General features: G+C 47.3%; 1 long non-coding RNA gene across 1 annotated transcript; it reads left to right on the top strand.

The window, feature by feature from the left end:
- The first annotated feature begins 3,081 nt into the window (after window positions 1-3,081).
- LOC125611336 lies at window positions 3,082-12,509 on the top strand. Its single transcript, XR_007341500.1, has 2 exons — window positions 3,082-4,031; window positions 8,737-12,509. It is a non-coding gene; the product is annotated as an uncharacterized LOC125611336 (long non-coding RNA).
- The last annotated feature ends 2,776 nt before the right edge of the window (window positions 12,510-15,285 follow it).

Raw genomic sequence — 15,285 nt, 5'->3', positions numbered from 1 at the left:
TAACATTAAAAGTTAAATGTTGTGTTTACATTCCTGATAACTGGGGATGTTAAAGATCTACATTACTAAATAAAGGCCTTGTCCTCTCCAACTTTGTTAGGGGACAACTTCTCAGTCCTCACTCTTCCTGGTGAGAGGACTAATATTATACAGTGATGTGTTCCAGCTGCTGCAACATTATTCAGTACTCATGGTTTTGTTTCTCTCATAGAAGCACCCATCCCCAGATGATTTTACAACCGGTTCTTCCCCAACCAGACTTCAATCCAACCTGACTTCTAAAAGCGAACTCCAAAGCTGCTTGCCCCCTCATGTCGTGCCCCCTCACGTCACCCCCTCTGGCTTTGAAGCAGCCAGAACAAATGTCGCCCCTTCTCCTTACAGCAGTAAACAGTTTCTAAAATTAGAGGGGGGATGCAGCCATAATTAGACAGGCAGGCAGTGTAGATAGGTAAATCGAGTCAGGCCGGATCTAGGAGGCCAATTTTGAGTGAGTCTGGGAAGTTAGAGACTCCCCTGAGTGATCTTATCAAGAACCTGCCCCTGCTCCAACCTGTTGCCAAGGTAAACTGTCCCAGGAATTTCCCCTCCCTACAGGGAGCTATGAGGTTGTTAATGTGTCCTTGGATACTCCACACTGCCCTTTCTCCTTCAGCCCACCTGGTTCCCATCTTTTGGCCCTCCCACCGAGCATTCCTGGGCCTAGTCAGGGATAACTGGTGGTATCAGAACCATACCCAGTCTGGTGTGAATAAAAGCCAAGAGAAAATAAAGCACATAATCCTAAAGGGCCCGAGTATGGTGATTAGTCTCATCATATGTAAAGCACCTCAACCTCTGCCCTGGGGTGCACGCCCAGTGGGAGAAACAGGAATACAGACAAATAAGTGGAAAAAGAAGAGGGGCGTGGCATGGAGAACTGAGAGGTGCCTGAATTACGCTGGTCATGGAAGGTGCTCAGTACAGGTCAGCCACACACAGGGAACAGCCCCCTCAAGACCACCCTCACTTCAGACACCAACTGCAAGTTCTGGGCATTTGCAAAACCACTCTCAGCTTTGATAATTCGCTGGCAGGACTCCGAATTCACTGCTGTATTCACAGTTAACCACTGCTTACTGGGAGAGGATGCAGATTAACATCAGCCATGGGAAGAAGTAAATAAAGGGAGGACAGCAAGATTGAGAGTAGAAGAAGGGTGGATGGGCATGATGGACACAGGACATTTGCATGTGGGGAGATATCCCAGTGAATCCCGTTGATTTTTACAATTAATGTGTTAATAACTATAATTAAAATATTGGTTTTTTAAAAAGTGCATAGGATAGAAGTCGGGGAAATACCCCCCCACACCCCGTGCCTGGGTTCCATTGTTCCCTCTTGGTAGGATCAGGACCATGTACTTTCACTGTTTGATACAGAAAAGGTACTGCCAACCAGGGAAGCTTAACAGAGCCAGTGTTCAGAGTTCCTACTGAATCTCCAGTGCATATGCTATGGTGACTGGTGTCCTTTGGTAAGAAAAAGATCCCACCCTAAATCTTGTTGTTATTATCTAGTTGGCCAAGAGGAGGGACCAAGCCTGGTGCAGTGGCTCACAATTGTAATCCCAGCTACTCCCAATACTGAGGCAAGAGAATAGAAAGATTGAGCCCAGCCTGGGCAACTTGGGGAGACACTGTCTCAAAAAATTAAATTAAAAAAGGCTGGGATTGGGCTGGGGATGTGGCTCAAGCGGTAGCACGCTTGCCTGGCATGCATGCGGCCCGGGTTCAATCCCCAGCACCACATATAAACAAAGATGTTGTGTCCGCCAAAAAAACTAAAAAATAAAATAAATATTGAAATTCTCTCTCTTAAAAAAAAAAAAAAAGGCTGGGAGTGTAGTTCATTGGTAGAGGACTTGCCCAGCATGTGCCGGGTCTTGGGTTCAATCCCCAGTACCAACAAAAAAATAAATAAAAATATATTTGAAAAGAATAATCTATACATATAACACATGGGAGTTTGGAATTTGGTGCTATGTTGATTTTGTTCTTGGATTTTTTAAAATTTATGTATTTATTCATTTTACAGTAGAATGCATTTTGATGTATTGTACACAAATGGAGCAAAATCTCTCATTCCTCTGGCTGTACAGAGCCACTTCAGTAGTGTAATCGTTCTTGATTTTTAATGGAGGATTGTATTAATAAGCTCAGGCTAATATAACATAGTAGCATAGCCTGGGTGGCTTAAGCAATAGACATTTATTTTCTCAAGTTCTGGAAGCTACAAGTCCATGGTGAAAATGTGAACAAATTGAGTTTCTGGTGGCTAGAGGAGATGAACTTCTGATGTGTCCTCCAATGGCCTTTCCTGCACACTCAGAGAGTGGGGCAAGGTCTAGGGTTTCTTCCTCTTTCTAAAGGCACCAATTATAGCAGATGGGGCCTCTCTCTCAGATTTCATTTAACCTTAATGACCTCCCTAAAGGCCTTATTGCACATTTGGCTTCAACATTGAACTCTGAAGGGAAGACAACAGTCAGTAACAGGGAGTAAAGGAAGCAGAGACAAAATGAACTGGGCTGGTGGGGCATGGTGGTGCTAATCCCAACGACATAGGAGGCTGAGGCAGGAGAGTCTCTATTCAAAGCTAACCTCAGCAATTTAATGAGGCCCTAAGTAACTTTGCAAAACCCTGTCTCAAAATAAAGGGCTGAGGATGTGGTTCAGTAATTAAGCATCCTGGGTTCAATCCCTGGTGCAAAAAAAAAAGGGACTGGGAGACAGATGGTAGTGACTTGGACTTGGGTGCACCTAGCGCCAGACTTACCTCTTTATTACTTTGAAATTTGTTCATCTTAAATCAAAACCAATAATTTGATGAAAGTGAGTTTAACAAAAATTCTCTATTTTGACTAAGCTACAAAATTAGATGGAAATAACTGCACGAACTTGTCTGAGCACTAAGTTTATATTTAAAAAAGAAGAAAGAAAAAGGAAGATTTCAAGCTAGACGCCAACTTGGACAACTCAGCAAGACCCTGTCTCAAAATTTTTAGAAGGTCTGGGAGTGTAGGCTAATTCTAGTTCCTGGGGCCCTCTAGAGGTGTGTGTGTGGGGGGGGGTAGGATGCAAATTTTTCAGAAGGAAGTAGAACTGAGAGAGGCTTTAGAAAGCACTGCTCTCAGGACACTTCCTTTGAGCTCGAGATGCAAACAGCACATCCCGGGACTTGCCTGTGTGAGCCAGTAAATGCCACTTTTTTTTTTTTAATTTTTTTTTTTAAAGAGAGAGAGAGAGAGAGAGAGAGAGAGAGAGAGAATTTTTAATATTTATTTTTCAGTTTTCGGCGGACACAACATCTTTGTATGTGGTGCTGAGGATGGAACCCGGACCGCACGCATGCCAGGCGAGCGCGCCACCGCTGGAGCCACATCCCCAGCCCTAAATGCCACCTTTAGATTCGGTACTGACTTTAAGACCTGATGAAAGAATCAGACCTCTACCAACCCGGGACGCTCAGAACGAGGCCCGGAGAAGCCGCGCTGGAGCAGTCACGCGCGTCAGCCTGCGCACAGCCCAGCGCCCTCCAGCACAGAACGTGGGCGCAATACGGTTTGCACGGACGGACCCATTCCCGAAAAGATCCCTGGACGCCAAAGGCACGCGGGAAAGACCTGACTCCCCTGTCACCGGGCTCGATGCAGACGGCGTCCCGCCGACCTAGCGGAGAGCCCCCCAGCGCAGACCCCCAGGCAGGCAGACGTTCTCGGGGGAGCGCCTCCCTCGGCCGCAGGCTCGCTCCCCAGCTGCACTCTGATTGGATCAACTCCGATCATTTGCCTAGCGCCGAACCAATCACAGGTCAGGGGCCTGTGGGCTGTGATAGGCCAGACCTGGGTCACATGACCACCTGCGACCGGAAGTGCCTGAGGCCCCGGGAGTGAAAGTAGTGGGGGACCAGGTGGGTCCTACGTGGAAGAGCAGCTCCTTAACACGTGGTGGCGGCAGAAGTCACACCGTGCCACCTCCACCCCATGGAAAGTAAGTTCATGTACCAGGAAACGACAAAGGAGGCCCTGGGGTCGTTGTGCTGCGCGGTTAGAAGGTCTGGGAGTGCAGCCTTCGCTGCTCCGGCGGGGGTCCTCTGCAAAGTCCTCTCAGTGGGAGCCGTTGATGCCAATGTGAACTCGACAGAACAAGTCCAGCCGGGAACGTTCCCGAGGCTGAACAGGGCGCCCGGGTGCCCAGGGTTTGTGACTCTTTCAAGGAGAAAGTGCCCCGCAGTCAAAAAATTTAAAATGATGTCAGTCTTTATTAAGGTACCTCTAAGAGGATCAGAAGAGAATAATTTATAATGCACAGGCTCACTTTCAAATTCCTCTTCCGATTCCCATAGATTCCCAAACTTGGGCCCTGCAGCCTACCCCCACCACCACCATGCCCTTTTCCCCTCCTCACCATCTCTTGGAGTTCCCCACCAGAAGGCGTCCTCCTCCAGTGGACCAGGCTCTTCGCTTTCAGACCTTGCTTCAGCCACTGGGACTTGTAATCTCCAATAAGTATTGGCCCCTGCCTGGTTTCCCCGACCCCTTCCCCCAACTGATTATTCCAAATTATAGAATAACGCAGGCAGCGGTTTTTATAGTACTGAGTTGACAACCGAACACACCCCTTTCCAGCCAGAGCAGGAATGGAATTGTAAATGGGAGAGAGGGAGGTAAGAATACCGTGTGTGTGTGTGTGTGTGTGTGTGTGTGTGTGTGTGTGTATTTGGGGCAATGCTGGAAATCTGACCCAGGGCCGCCTGCATGCTAGGCAAGTGCTGTACCTCTGAGTCATACCCCCAGCCTGTGTTTTTGTTTTGTTTTGTTTTGTTTTTTTAAGCATTTAAACTCTAAGGACGTAAGTTTAAGGCTCTAGTTATAAGAAATGACTATCTTCTAAAAAGGGGATGGCAAATTTGCTTCATAAAATGCACCAAATACTCTTGGCTCCTCCCTCCAGGAGACGGAATACTAAAGAGCAGGGAAGACAGTACTCCAGGAAAGGTGGCTGTTTCCCAAAGGGACTCTTGCCCTTAAGGTAGCAGCCTACCATGCAAAATTCCACCAATCCAAGGGCCATCTCAGTGTCCTGAGTCCACAGGAATCAAGGGGCTCAGCACTTGGGCTCTGGGCCCCTGGCTCCTTCCAGCAATTGGGTGGCTGCAGTCATTCAATCTCTGAACTTCAGCCCCCATTTCTGCATCCATGCAGTGACACTAACACATGTTGAACTCACGGTAGACCAGGCAGGGTGTTAGGAGTTTTAAGTGTATTCATGTCTTACACACCCTGTGAGCCAGGTCTCCATTTAAGACACTAGGCAGAACACAAAGTTTGCCAGAAATCTAGGGTGGCAGTTCTGTCAGGATTTCCACAAGAAACAACCATCAGGATGTGCATATAATATTTATACATTTATAATTACATCTCTTAATGTGTAGATTTTAGAACATGAAAGGTATAATTTATAGAGACATTAGGATAGAGAGGGACTTCCTAACTTCTGCCAGCACCATAGTTCCTGACCAACAGTGATATAATTTCCAACTTATTGGGGTTAACAGTAAAGATAGCTGCCACTTTGTAAAACCTTGGAGAACATCTCAAGACTGCTTGAATTCATGTTTTCCCAGGTTTCAATCTCAATTAGCCCCAAATAAATGCAGTTTTCTTTGTCCCTGGAACTTAAGGACAGGGATTTTTGTCTGTTTTGTTCACAAATTATCTTAAATACTTAAAACAGCCTGTCATCTCAGTGACTTGGGAAGCTGAGGCAGGAGGATCCTGAGTTCCAGGTCAGCCTCAGCAACTTAGCAAGTCCCTGTCTCAAAATACATAAATAAAAAGGACCCACTTGAATCAAAGTGTGAAATATGATATATCAAGAAATTTGTAATGTTTTGAACAACCAACAATAAAAAATTAAAAAAAATAAAAAGGGCTGGGGATGTGGCTTAGTGGTAAAGTAGTCCTGGGTGCAATTCCCCAGAAACTGCCCCCCAAAAAATGAGCTATGGAATTACCCAGCCTCATGTGCCTTGTTTGCAGGGTGCATGCACTGGCCAGATGTGTTAATGGCTTCATTTTGGAGAGTACTGACCCTGAGGTACCTTCCCCATGGGAAGGCCCTATTGACATCACCAGTGGGAAAACATAAGCCAGTGGTGTCCACTAGCTTGTCCAAGATGGCACCTCTGGTCAGCAGCAGGGTTCTGCTTATTTGACAGTTCTATGATGGGCGGTGCCAGGGATGTATGCTGCTCGGTGGCTAAGCTCATGCTTAGAATTCTCAAGGCCCTGGGTTCAGTCACCAATAAAAGAGAAAGAAACTCAGCCACACGACCAGCACGCTAGCTTCATACTAGAGGTTCAAAACATAAAAAGTTAACTAGTGAGTTCAAATTAAAGACACATGACTCTCAATTTACCTTTTGTTTGCCCAGCTCAGAGACGGCTTCTCCCAGCTCTTGCCTGTAGCCACCTGATGCCGTAGTGAGGTTTACACAAGAGGCCAGCAAGAGAGAAACATGCCAGGGAGTGAGCTTTTTTATTGGGGAACAAAAAAATTCAGGGGAAAATTCCATCCAATGAAGGTCAAAGGGGGCAGCATTCCAAGGTCAGGGTCAGTGATTGGTTTTCAGGTCAGTGGTCAGTCACACCCCACACTGACAAGCCCTCGCACCTGGGGAAGGGTGGGGAAGACTCTGACACAGCTTATCTAAGTGCCTCACACCCAGCCAGGGAGGTAGCTCAAATCACGTGCGAGAACGGCTTCCCACAAGAAACACCTGTGATTCTAACTTATTTTTATTGCACTAAATGAAATAACAAGGAAATAATTTAAATCCATTCAGATTAACAGCCATAACGAATGAGAAGTTTTGCTAGCTGATTGTTTATTCTGCCCATTCGTCAGAAGCTGGGTTAATCTGCCTCCAGCTCCTGTATTGATGCAGATTTAAATGAGCATCAGCTTTTATGGCATTTGAGAATGTGATAGCTTTGCTTAATTTATCATTACTTGAAGTGTAGAAATGGGCTACCCTTTTAAAGGTAGGGCTTAACATATTATCTGGAAATAGCTTTTAAAATATAATACCAGTAAATGTATTAGCTTTATATGGCTGCTGTCACAAATTGCCACAAACCTAGTGACTTAAGGCAACACAGGTTTACTGTTTGGGTCCAAAAGGTCAGATGTTTAGCCCAGGCTCACTGGACTGGAATCAGAGCTGGCTCCTTGAGGCTCCAGGAAAGACTCCATTTCCTCCATATCTAGCCTCCAGAGGCCACCCCTCCCCCAAGGTCAGTGCAGTAGCCCCAGCCTCACTCACTTCTCTGGCCTCACATTCCTCTCCCTGACCACAGCCAGAAATGACCTGAGTGCTTGAGAACTCTGGTGATCAGTCTGTCAGCTCAGATAATCCAGAACATTCCCTCTGGCACTGTGAGTGGTAGGCTCACAGGTTCTAGGGACTGGGGCCTGGATGTCACAAGATCCATTTTTCTGCCAGCCACACAAACCGTTGTCCCATTGTCAAGAGAGTTATTCATCGTGTCACTGTGTGAATGAAAAGGAGACAGGGTACAGTTCACACACCAAGATTTTGGGGTTAGCATTGTTAAAAAATTAGCTGGAGGTCCTCATTCTACCTGGGCTCCTCTGTAAGCAAACCAAAGCTCAACTCCATGTGCACAGAAGTAGGAAGCATAGGACCAGCCCTCCAGGGACTGCCAGCTCTAACTGGGGACACGAGGAACATCCCACTTCCACCAGCAGAAATCTTTGCCACTTCCTCCAGCACTTATGAAAGTGCCCCCAGCACTCCGGGACTGAGTCCTGCTGCTCCTGCTCTAGTGCTGCCTGATTGTGAATCACTGCCCAAATCTAAGTCTGTCTCTTAAGAGCAACGATGCTGTCCAGGAGAAAGATGCTAGAAATGCTAAAAGTAGTTCACTTCCAAGGAGATGCCTATTGGGCAAGAATGGCTGTTGGGAAGAAAAAATCTAGACATCCCTGATTATCAGGGAAAAAAGCTAAACCACAGTGTGACACCATTCTCCCACCTTCCAGGGAGAAGAAAACAGGAAATACAGTCCATTCTGACCCAGCAGTTTCACTCCAGGAACTGTAAAAGCCCTGTTGGGCAACCTTGAACCTTGAACTTGTGCCCCAGCTCTGGACCATTATATAAAAGAGTAATTTTTAATAAACCTGTTAGAGGTTGAATTGTATCTTCAAAATTCCCTCCACCATTCCTAGGAACCTGACCTGTCGTAAGCCATCCATGAGCTGAGTGTGTGAGCTTTGCACATTGGAGCTATATGAGGGGACAGGTCTGGCATTGCACACTGATTGGGCTGTGCGGTGTAAGTGCCCCTCTCCTCTCACTATGTGTGCTGCTCCACACAGCACCTGAGATGGTGTGACTTGCCAAGATGTCAATCAGTCTGCTGACCACAAGACATCATGAAGCAAGACTCCACCTTTAAAACCTTAACCCCTGCCTTATTTGGTAAAGAACATTCCATCGAATCTCCTTTGTGTGTCCCCCTATAAAATAAAGAGATTCCAGTGCACTCTCTTTCCAGCGCCTTCCAGTGTGGAAGCTGCCCCTTAAGGTCACAGAGCCGTCCTACCCTCCACGTGAAAACTCCTGTGTTGCGTGATTTCTCACTGTTTTCTTAGCTTAATGTTGCAGCCAGCTCCTTTGAACCCAGCTCATCTCGTCAGCATGGGTACCCGGCAAAACTGACATCTTTTGTAAAAGGTCTTTGCAGGAGATCAAGGTAAGATGGGGTCTTTAGGAGAGGTTCTGCTGCTGTAACTGGTGTCCTCAGGAGGAAAGGGGACAGACTCATGGAGGAGAGGATGCAGGACATACAGGAGCCGAAACTGACCAAAGCCAGTAGCCTACTGCTCAGGGCCATGGAAGATGGCCAGCAAGGCCAGAAGCTATGAGCAGCAGGGGACACACTCCCTAGGGGCTGTCAGGGAGGGCATGGTCCTACCCATGCCTTGATTATGAAAAAGCAAATTTCTTTTATTTTCAGGCACCCAGCTTGTGGTATTTTCTTACAGCAGCCCTAGGAAGCCATGTCTACCCTGTCATTACCTTATAAATAGAATAGTAACGTTACATTCATTGGCTGTTGGCAAGTCTCATAAGCGTTCATTTGTTAAAAGCAAGCATTTAAAATGTACCTAAAGCCAGACACACTGGCACACGCCTGTAATCCCAGCATTTTGGGAGGCTGAGGTGGGAGGATTGCAGATTCAAGGTCAACCTGGGCAATTTAATAAATTGACAGTGTCTCAAAATCTTAAAAGGGCTGGTATGTAGCTCAATGGTAAAGCACCCCTGGGTTCAATCCCCAATACTAAAAAATAAAAACTAAATGTACCACAAGCCAGGCACTATGGTGCATAGCCTGTAATCCAGTTGCTTGGGAGTCTGAGGCAGGAGGATCATACGTTTGAGGCCAGCCTGGGTAACTTAGCAAGACCCCATCTCTAAATTTAAAATTAAAAGGGCTAGCAATATAGCTCAGTGGTAAAGCACCCTGCGCTCAGGTCCCAGTACCACTAGATAAAGAGTTTTTTTGAAACTGAAAAAGTACATATACCTACTTTTTTTTTTTTCATTACTGGAAACTGAACCCAGGAGTGCTCTGCCACTAAGCTACATCCCCAGCCGTTTTCATTGTTTGAGACAGGTTGCTAAGGTGGACCTCAGACCGGCCATCCTCCTGCCTCAGGCTCCTGAGTCCTTAGTGTTTTCTACTCCTTCCCTGGACCAGGTTCTCCTAAGGTGGCTTGGGACACAGAATGAAGGTTTCTTTTGTAGAAACTGACTGTGCTGTAGTGGCCTGCCAATGCCCCGTGGCTGAAGTTCCTCTTGCTAAACAGCAGTGGGCACTCCCAGTTTGGGAGATTGTCGGTCTGTTCCGGCTGAGATGGCCTTTACTGTAGACAGGGTGGTGTATGGACAGCAGAGACAGCTCTCTCAGCTCTAGAAGCAGGGAGTCCAGGAGCAAGGTGCCCGGATCTGGCGTCAGGGACGAGCTGCCACCTGGTTCACAGGCGGCGCTTCTCTGAGCCCTCACATGGTGGAAGGGAGAGAACTCTCTGGGGACTCCTGAAGGACCTGGTCCCAGACATGAGGCTCCACCCATGACCTAGTGGCCTCTGGAAGCCAGCCTCCTGGTGCATCACCTCGGGGTGAGACTTCAGGGTAGGACCTGGGACACCCACACAGACCACAGCAGGGGCTCACAGAAAGTGAGCAGCTCCTGACCTCTGAGCTCAGCCCTCCCAGCTGGTGGATGTTCGCCATCCTGGATTATCAGGAAAAAAGGAAAATGGAAGCCAAGGCACAGGTGCATTCCTGCACCCCAGCCGCTTCCTGGAGTCCTCCCCCTCCGCCTGGCTCCTTCCCTAGGGAGGGCCGCTGGTCACCCGACTCGCACACCACCTTCTTTCTCCAACACTCTGTGTCCCTTCCACTGCTGTTTCCTCCGTCTGAGCAGTCACCACTGGCTCTCCTGCAGTCGTCCCTCAGTGCCCGTGGGATGGGCTCCAGGACCCCCACAGGCAGTGAAGCTGCAGGTGTGTGGCACTTCCGCATCACTTGTAATGCTTACACGATGCACATGCAATGCAAGTAGTGTATTGTTTGGAGAAGAAAGAAAAAAGCTGAACATGTTCAATAAAGATGCACTGTATTTCCCTGATACTTTCCATCTGCTCTTTGTTGAATCCACGGCTGCACACAACCAGAGATGCAGGAGGCCAGCCCTGTACTGCTGACTCATCGCATTCATCTCCTGGCTATTCACTGCCCCAGTCCTGGAGAGTGCTGAGTACACAGTGGGCACCACATAGATGCTCCGTAAGCCCCAGGTGGTGCATTCCTTCATCACCACCCCTGCAGCTCACTGCACTGGAGCTGGAGAACTCAGGCAGGTGAGGGAGGGAGCAGAGCAGCTGTGTGTCAGTGGCACTGCCGGCTGAGTGGTGTGAAGGCCCCAGGCCTGAGGCCACTGAGTGCTTGCTCCATCCTTGAGAGACATTGGCTTTCCACGGGCAAATGGCTGTAGCCACACAAGAAATGGGGCCAATGTCTCCCAATCTTAGGGTTTTCAAAGTAAACCAGATGCCTAGGTTTTTATGTGAGATCATCCATATTTTTTGTTGTTAGTTAACTATCACTGTAAAACAAATTGCAGAAGTTAATGGCTTGAAGAGATGGGCCTCAGCTTAGTGACAGAACACTTGCCTAGCACTGCAAAATGAGCGGGGGTGGGGGGGGGGTGAAGGTAACAGCATGAAACAGTAATAAAACACTTCAGACCTGGGTCAGGAACAAATGAGGGCTTGCTGGGTCCAGGTGCCATGGAATGGCAAGGAAGGTATTGCTGGGGCGAGACCAGAAGCTCTGCTTCTGAGAAGCACTCACCTGGCTGACAGGTAGGTGCAGTTCTTGCAACTTGCAGAGAACCTCAGCTTCTGTTTGAGGGACTGATCTCAGGGGTACTCTACCACTGAGCTACATCCCCAGTCCTTTTTATTTTTTAATTTGGGACAAGGTTGCACAGGCTAGTCTTGAACTTGCCATTTCCTTGCCTCAACCTCTTGCTGGACCACAGGAATGCATCTGGGCCCTGGCTTCCATTTTCCTCTTGGGAAAACAAATTCTGTGTTAATGCTAAGAAGTCATGTATTCTGTTCAGCCATGTGCTCCCCTTATAAAAAATGTAATGATGAAGGGCTGGGGATGTAGCTCAGTTAGTAGAGTACTCACCTTGCATATGCAAGGCCTGGGGTTAAATTCCCAGCAACACCAGAAAAAAAAAATAGAAATAAAGAAAAGAAAATTTAATGATGAGCAAATATCTAATTTAAAATTTTTTTAGTTGTAGATGAACACAGTATCTTTATTTACTTATTTTTGTATGGTGCTGAGGCTAGAACCCAGTGCCTCACTCATGCAACACAAGCTCTCTATCACTGAGCTACAACACCAGCCCGCAAATATCTAATTTGATGATTGTAGACATGTATCAGCTGGACTGATGGATGAAATAGATAATGGCATCTTTGAGAACAGCTTCCTTGGGGCTGGGGTGCAGCCCAGTGGCAAAGTACCTGCCTAGCACACCCGAGACCGTACATGCAGGGGGACTCAGCTTTTTGGGGGGTACTAGGGATTAATCCCAGGAACACTCTACCATTGAACTACATCATGTACCCTTTTATTTTGAGGTAGGATCTTGCTAAGTTACTTCTCAGCACTACCAGAAAAAAACAAGGAAAGAGAAGAGGAGGAGGAAGGATGGCTTCCTTATTGGTTGTAAAGTCAACAAGGCTTATGGGAACTACATAAACAAAAGCCGGGCCCTATATTTGGTAGATGTTTGTTTAATGATTAGACTTAGGAATGTAATAGCAAAATAAAAATTCTAAAAGCTTGTATATTTAAATCACATTATTTTTATTAGAATATAAATATTGTTGCTGTTTCTGGTTATTCTTTCTGTATTCAGAAAGGGTTAAGAGTAATGTGCTTAGTAATTCAACAGATATTTGTGTCAGGTACTGTGCTGGGTACTTTGAATGTCATGACAAATAGGGTCTTCATTTGTCCTAGTGTGGGAAAGTAAATGACAAGCCTGTAAATAATTAAATGAGATGTTTTCAGGTGCTGTGGGGAAAATAAATCAAGCAGTGACATGGGGAATGCCTGGGGGTGGGGGAGATTAGGAGGTCAGGGTGGGCTGTCCAAGGAGCTGGGGGGTGAGAAAGGTTTGGTCAGGCAAAGGTAGGGGCAAGAGCTTTCAGACAGGGACCCTGAGGTGCAAAGACCAAGCAGCAAAGGCAAACTTGGCTAGGGTGAGATTCTGAAAGGTCAAGGTCTTCGTGGGAGTCCAGGGGGTGGACCAGCAGAGGCCAGCCCAAGCCAGGTCACCCAAAGCGAGAAAACCTCAACTATGGCCCAGTTATAGGAGGCACATAGGGTGGCCTGATAGGTTTTAAAAGATTGCTCTGTGCCTGCTGAGATGTGCCAAGAAGGGCCCACATCACACTTGTGGTGTCTCCAACCAAGCTGTACAAGCCAAATCTAACCACGGGGACATCAGAAAATCCCAATGGAGGCCCTGTGTTGGTAAGCTTCCTTCTGTGACAACAAAGCCTGAGGTGACCGCTCAGAAAGGGACAGGTTTATTTCGGCAGGCTGTTTGGAGCTTTCAGCCTATGATCTGCTGCCCCCTGCTCTGAGCCTGTGGTGAGGCTGCACATCCTGGAGAATGCACGGTGAAGCGAAGTGTGGGAGACACAAAGCCCAGTGGTCCATTTTCAGAATAGAGCCTTAATGGATCTAATCCCCTTTCGCGCCCCAGTTTTAAAATTAGCTAGTCGCTAATTTTATCACTGAGCTCCCCAATCAGGATATGGCCACCCAGACATGCTTACTAGCCAGGTTCCCCTCAAACACCTTTTGACAGGAGTAAATGCCTTGCCCACCCACTTTCCAGCTCATGCCCAATTTCTTATGGCACCTCAGTATTTTTAATAAAACCCATTAACTTCATGGCCAGGAAGCAAAACTGAAAAAGGAAAAGGGGCTGGGGTCCCACTGATCTCTTCAAGGGTGCCCCCCAATGACCTAACACCCACTAACTAGGCTCTCCCTCTTAAAGCTTGCACTGTCTCCCATAACACCAAGGACCGAGCCTTTAACACATGACCTTTGGAGGACACTCCAGATCCAAGCTGTAGTGAAGGTATTCCTCAGAAGAATGGGCCCACCCCATACTCCACCCAAGTGTCAAGATCATGAAAGACGGTTCCAGATAGAAAGAAACTAAGGGGACCTGACAATTAAAAGGAACGGGTAGCCTGGGTTGGATCCAGGACCAGATAAAAGTGAGACTACTGGCAAGTTAGGTCTGCCCATTAGATAACAGTTACAACAATGTCCATCTTCTGATTTCTTTAAAAAAATATTTTGATTAATGCACATGGCTATGTAGCAGAATGTTCTTGGTTCTAAGAAATACACACTAAGGGGCATTCTGCACTGTAAAATATTTCAGAAGAAAAATCATACATATACATACACAGACATGATTTTTTAAAATCCTACCTATATACATATATTTCAAGAAGAGCAGGAATGGTTAAGACAAATGAAAACATCAAGTCATTCTAACATTAGGGGAAATCAGAAGGATAAGCTGAAATTCCTTCTACTACTTTTGCACCTTTTTTTCCAAGTCTGCACAAACCTGTGTTTAGATGGGGGTTTTTGCTTTTGTTTTGGTGCCGGGGATTGGGCTCAGGGTCCTGCATATACTCAGTGGCTGCAATTCTGATAAACTGCAAGTTAAGCATAGGTTAGCAATCCACTTTGCAAAGGCAAGTATCTACGTAAACTGCCAAGCCATGATGTCCAGGCTCACAGACGCCTGGATGGTAGTGCTGGCAACATCCCCTATGCCTATCTCATTGAGTGCTTTCCTGTTTCTCTTACCTCTATGATGACGACCTTTGCAAATTCTGCTTGGGCCAGTAAGGGACGCGTGCAGCTAACAAACCAGCCACCTGGGAGCACCATGTAACAGGATGGGTACTAGAGCTCCTGGCTTGACCTATTTTCCATGACTTGTGTGGCAGGGTGCCCCTGGTACTCTTCCACCCAGAAGCGCACAGTGGCAAGTGTAAAATTTTGCTTCAATTACTTTTGGAAAACAAGAAAAAAAAATATGTGTGTGTGTATGTATATATGTGTGTGTATGTATATATGAGTGTACATACACACACACACATATTTGCGCGCAAATGGCATTATACTACATGTAAAACCTCTCTGTAGGATTACGTAATAGTGTTGAAGTACATAAAGCCAGCATCGCATCCTTCTTTAGTGACTGCTTTTCTCCACATTGCCCTTTCGGGATCTCCTGAGCCCTATTAACACGTGGTCTGCCTGCCTTTTAAAGGCCGGGCGGCGGGGAGGGCGGTCACTGGATGCGCGCGAATTTAACGCCGGGGCCTCTCCCCAACCATGGAAACCCGAGGCCGGGGTGGGGTCGGCCTGTGCGCACGGATGGCCGCAGCATCAAGTCGCGGACAATGCCTGCAGCTCTGGGCTCGGGCCACCGGGCCTGCTGGGGAGCAGAACGATCCTGGCCGGCCCGCCGGGCGCAGCAGGCCGCCTCCGCCCAGGGCGCGGCCGGGGCGAGGGGAG

Source organism: Marmota marmota, unplaced genomic scaffold, assembly GCF_001458135.2.
Source record: "Marmota marmota marmota unplaced genomic scaffold, marMar, whole genome shotgun sequence".
NCBI lineage: Eukaryota > Metazoa > Chordata > Mammalia > Rodentia > Sciuridae > Marmota > Marmota marmota.
The sequence above is the reverse complement of the archived record's forward strand: the minus strand, read 5'-3'. Positions and strand labels throughout refer to the sequence as shown.